The sequence below is a fragment of the Bufo bufo genome, unplaced genomic scaffold, assembly GCF_905171765.1.
Source record: "Bufo bufo unplaced genomic scaffold, aBufBuf1.1, whole genome shotgun sequence".
In the NCBI taxonomy this organism is placed as follows: domain Eukaryota; kingdom Metazoa; phylum Chordata; class Amphibia; order Anura; family Bufonidae; genus Bufo; species Bufo bufo.
In genome coordinates this window covers 1-5,318 of record NW_024401058.1, presented here as the reverse complement: position 1 = coordinate 5,318, position 5,318 = coordinate 1, and the positions used below count along the sequence as shown (strand labels likewise).

The 5,318-nt window shown below is 37.3% G+C and overlaps 5 non-coding genes across 5 annotated transcripts; all 5 read left to right on the top strand.

Moving 5' to 3' along the window:
- The first annotated feature begins 258 nt into the window (after positions 1-258).
- TRNAR-UCU lies at positions 259-345 on the top strand. The gene is given in 2 exon segments: positions 259-294; positions 310-345. It is a non-coding gene; the product is annotated as a tRNA-Arg (tRNA).
- Positions 346-1,109: 764 nt separating this feature from the next.
- On the top strand, positions 1,110-1,197 carry TRNAR-UCU. The gene is given in 2 exon segments: positions 1,110-1,146; positions 1,162-1,197. It is a non-coding gene; the product is annotated as a tRNA-Arg (tRNA).
- Positions 1,198-1,962: 765 nt separating this feature from the next.
- TRNAR-UCU lies at positions 1,963-2,050 on the top strand. Its single transcript is given in 2 exon segments — positions 1,963-1,999; positions 2,015-2,050. It is a non-coding gene; the product is annotated as a tRNA-Arg (tRNA).
- A 771-nt stretch (positions 2,051-2,821) lies between these two features.
- On the top strand, positions 2,822-2,909 carry TRNAR-UCU. The gene is given in 2 exon segments: positions 2,822-2,858; positions 2,874-2,909. It is a non-coding gene; the product is annotated as a tRNA-Arg (tRNA).
- Positions 2,910-5,201: 2,292 nt separating this feature from the next.
- TRNAR-UCU lies at positions 5,202-5,289 on the top strand. Its single transcript is given in 2 exon segments — positions 5,202-5,238; positions 5,254-5,289. It is a non-coding gene; the product is annotated as a tRNA-Arg (tRNA).
- The last annotated feature ends 29 nt before the right edge of the window (positions 5,290-5,318 follow it).

Genomic DNA, 5,318 nt, shown 5'->3' with positions numbered 1-5,318 from the left:
AGTGCTTATTAAAAATTGGTGCATTTCTAAATTAGCATTAGTTAAAGAACGGGAGAAAGCAAAGCATAGGTACCTATGGGGAACAGCAAGTTTGTAAGTGCCTATCCTGTTTAATAATTGACTAAGAACACCTTTTCTTTGATATTCTTCCAACATATCTTGATTGATCCGTTTTGAAGGGATTACAATCCCTTCCAATCCAATGGACCGATTTTGGTCAAATACGTTGACTGCCACAAGAACAAAAGTGTGCTTACTGGCTCTGTGCGCAATGGATAGCGCATTGGACTTCTAGAATAAGCTGTAGTGATTCAAAGGTTGTGGGTTCGAGTCCCACCAGAGTCGGCTTTTGTATCACACATCTAATTAGAACTTTGTCGATAAGATCCGATTATCGTAAATTGAGACAAACGAAAACTCTAGACAGCAGCCGTGGGCACGAGTGCTCAGCTAAAACTTACCTGGTCTTTCTTTTTCTGAGTAAAGTATGAGGACAGCTCCCTTTGGTTCATTTTTAAGATGACTGTTATTGTATAGTACTGAAAATGCTGTATTCATCTAGATCTATCTTGTAACTAAGAAGTGAAATGAGCCATTTAAAGCTGAGCTTTTCTCGAATGTCTCTAAAAGATTGCCACTTAAAGATATTTTTCAGAATTCCTAAATTTACAAAAATCAAGAATTATTTGTATTAAAACTCGTCAAAAGTCTTGGGAAACCAGGCCAAGAGGAGGTTAATTAGTGCAACCGATCTCACCTGGTATGTTCATAATAGATTGATATCAAGGTTTTTAGGTTCATAATCCTCAGAGTCAAATCTATAAGAATTATGAAGATAAATCTATACAAACAGTGCTTATAAAAAATTGGTGCATTTCTAAATTAGCATTAGTTAAAGAACGGGAGAAAGCAAAGCATAGGTACCTATGGGGAACAGCAAGTTTGTAAGTGCCTATCCTGTTTAATAATTGACTAAGAACACCTTTTCTTTGATATTCTTCCAACATATCTTGATTGATCCGTTTTGAAGGGATTACAATCCCTTCCATTCCAATGGACCGATTTTGGTCAAGAACATTGACTGCCACAAGAACAAAGGTGTGCCTACTGGCTCTGTGGCGCAATGGATAGCGCATTGGACTTCTAGAATAAGCTGTAGTGATTCAAAGGTTGTGGGTTCGAGTCCCACCAGAGTCGGCTTTTGTATCACACGTCTAATTAGAACTTTGTCGATAGCATCCGATTATCGTAAATTGAGACAAACGAAAAACTCTAGACTGCAGCCGTGGGCACGAGTGTTCAGCTAAAACTTACCTGGTCCTTTCTTTTTCTGAGTAAAGTATGAGGACAGCTCCCTTTGGTTCATTTTTTAAGATGACTGTTATTGCATAGTACTGAACAATGCTGTATTCATCTAGATCTATCTTGTAAAAAGAAGTGAAATGAGCCATTTAAAGCTGAGCTTTCTCGAAAGGTCTCTAAAAGATTGCCCACTTGAGATATTTTTCAGAATTCTAAATTACAAAAATCAAGAATTATTTGTATTAAAACTCGTCAAAAGTCTTGGGAAACCAGGCCAAGAAGGAGGTTAATTAGTGCATCCGATTCACCTGGTATGTTCATAATAGCATTGATATTCAAGGTTTTTAGGTTCAAATCTCCAGAGTCAAATCTGATAAGAATTATGAAGATAAATCTATACAAACAGTGCTTATTTAAAAATTGCTGCATTTCTAATTAGCATTAGTTAAAGAACGGGAGAAAGCAAGCATAGGAACTATGGGGAACAGCAAGTTTGTAAGTGCCTATCCTGTTTAATAATTGACTAAGAACACCTTTTCTTTGATATTCTTCCAACATATCTTGATTGATCCGTTTTGAAGGGATTACAATCCCTTCCATTCCAATGGACCGATTTTGGTCAAATACGTTGACTGCCAAAAGAACAAAAGTGTGCTTACTGGCTCTGTGGCGCAATGGATAGCGCATTGGACTTCTAGAATAAGCTGTAGTGATTCAAAGGTTGTGGGTTCGAGTCCCACCAAAGTCGGCTTTTGTATCACACGTCTAATTAGAACTTTGTCGATAGCATCCGATTATCGTAAATTGAGACAAACGAAAAACTCTAGACAGCAGCCGTGGGCACGAGTGTTCAGCTAAAACTTACCTGGTCCTTTCTTTTTCTGAGTAAAGTATGAGGACAGCTCCCTTTGGTTCATTTTTAAGATGACTGTTATTGCATAGTACTGAAAATGCTGGATTCATGTAAATCTATCTTGTAACTAAGAAGTGAAATAAACCATTTAAAGCTGAGCTTTTCTCGAATGTCTCTAAAAGATTGCCCACTTGAAGATATTTTTCAGAATTCCTAAATTTACAAAAATCAAGAATTATTTGTATTAAAACTCGTCGAAAGTCTTGGGAAACCAGGCCAAGAGGAGGTTAATTAGTGCAACCGATCTCACCTGGTATGTTCATAATAGCATTGATATTCAAGGTTTTTAGGTTCAAATCCCTCCAGAGTCAAATCTGATAAGAATTATGAAGATGAATCTATACAAACAGTGCTTGTTTAAAATTGGTGCATTTCTAAATTAGCATTAGTTAAAGAACGGGAGAAAGCAAAGCATAGGTACCTATGGGGAACGGCAAGTTTGTAAGTGCCTATCCTGTTTAATTATTGACTAAGAACACCTGTTCTTTCATATTCTTCCAACATATCTTGATTGATCCGTTTTGAAGGGATTACAATCCCTTCCATTCCAATGGACCGATTTTGGTCAAGAACGTTGACTGCCACAAGAACAAAAGTGTGCCTACTGGCTCTGTGGCGCAATGGATAGCGCATTGGACTTCTAGAATAAGCTGTAGTGATTCAAAGGTTGTGGGTTCGAGTCCCACCAGAGTCAGCTTTTGTATCACACGTCTAATTAGAACTTTGTCGATAGCATCCGATTATCGTAAATTGAGACAAACGAAAAACTCTAGACAGCAGCCGTGGGCACGAGTGTTCAGCTAAAACTTACCTGGTCCTTTCTTTTTCTGAGTAAAGTATGAGGACAGCACCCTTTGGTTCATTTTTAAGATGACTGTTATTGCATAGTACTGAAAATGCTGTATTCATCTAGATCTATCTTGTAACTAAGAAGTGAAATGAGCCATTTAAAGCTGAGCTTTTCTCGAATGTCTCTAAAAGATTGCCCACTTGAAGATATTTTTCAGAATTCCTAAATTTACAAAAATCAAGAATTATTTGTATTAAAACTCGTCAAAAGTCTTGGGAAACCAGGCCAAGAGGAGGTTAATTAGTGCAACCGATCTCACATGGTATGTTTATAATAGCATTGATATTCAAGGTTTTTAGGTTCAAATCCCTCCAGAGTCAAATCTGATAAGAATTATGAAGATAAATCTATACAAACAGTGCTTGTTAAAAATTGGTGCATTTCTAAATTAGCATTAGTTAAAGAACGGGAAAAAGCAAAGCATAAGTACCTATGGGGAACGGCAAGTTGGACTTCTAGAATAAGCTGTAGTGATTCAAAGGTTGTGGATTCGAGTCCCACCAGAGTCAGCTTTTGTATCAAGAATTATTTGTATTAAAACTCGTCAAAAGTCTTGGGAAACCAGGCCAAGAGGAGGTTAATTAGTGCAACCGATCTCACCTGGTATGTTCATAATAGCATTGATATTCAGCTAAAACCTGGTCCTTTCTTATTCTGCGTAAAGTATTAGGACAGCTCCCTTTGGTTCATTTTTAAGATGACTGTTATTGCATAGTACTGAAAATGCTGGATTCATCTAGATCTATCTTGTAACTAAGAAGTGAAATAATAGCATTTAAAAGCGAGGCTTTTGCCGCTTTCTCTAAATGATGGCCCACTGTGAATAGATTTCTCAATTGCCTAAATTTTCAAAAATCTAAGAAGTATTGTATTAACACATCGTCAAAATCTTGTGAAACCAGCAAAAAGTATGTTAATGTTAGTGCAACCGATCTCACCTGTATTTAAAAATAGCTGTGATATTCCACGGTTTTAGTCAAATCCCCCAGAGTCAAATCTGATAAGAATGAATTAAGAAACTTCTATTACACACATGCTTATTAAAAAATGGTGCATTCTAAATTAGCATAAGTTAAAGATCGGGAAAACAAAGCATAGGTACCTATGGGGAACACTTGGTTTAAGTGCCTATCCTTTAAAATATTGACTACAACACCTTTTCTTATATTCGTCCAACATATCTTGGATTGATCCGTTTTGAAGGGTTACGAATCCCTTCCAATCCAATGGACCGATTTTGGTCAATACGTTGACGCCACAAGAACAAAAGGGTGCTTACTGGGCTCCATGCGCAATGGATAGCGCATTGGACTTCTAGAATAAGCTGTAGTGATTCAAAGGTTGTGGGTTCGAGTCCCACCAGAGTCGGCTTTTGTATCACACGTCTAATTAGAACTTTGTCGATAAGATCCGATTATCGTAAATTGAGACAAACGAAAAACTCTAGACAGCAGCCGTGGGCACGAGTGTTCAGCTAAAACTTACTGGTCCTTCTTTTTCTGAGTAAAGTATGAGGACAGCTCCTTTGGTTCATTTTTTAAGATGACTGTTATGGCATAGTACTGAAAATGCTGTATTCATCTAGATCTTTCTTGTAACTAAGAAGTGAAATGAGCCATTTAAAGCTGAGCTTTTCTCGAATGTCTCTAAAAGATTGCCCACTTGAAGATATTTTTCAGATTCCTAAATTTACAAAAATCAAGAATTATTTGTATTAAAACTCGTCAAAAGTCTTGGGAAACCAGGCCAAGCGGAGGTTAATTAGTGCAACCGATCTCACCTGGTATGTTCATAATAGCATTGATATTCAAGGTTTTAGGTTCAAATCCCTCCAGAGTCAAATCTGATAAGAATTATGAAGATAAATCTATACAAACAGTGCTTATTAAAAATTGGTGCATTTCTAAATTAGCATTAGTTAAAGAACGGGAGAAAGCAAAGCATAGGTACCTATGGGGAACAGCAAGTTTGTAAGTGCCTATCCTGTTTAATAATTGACTAAGAACACCTTTTCTTTGATATTCTTCCAACATATCTTGATTGATCCGTTTTGAAGGGATTACAATCCCTTCCATTCCAATGGGACCGATTTTGGTCAAATACTTGACTGCCACAAGAACAAAAGTGTGCCTTACTGGCTCTGTGGCGCAATGGATAGCGCATTGGACTTCTAGAATAAGCTGTAGTGATTCAAAGGTTGTGGGTTCGAGTCCCACCAGAGTCAGGCTTTTGTATCACACGTCTAATTAGAAC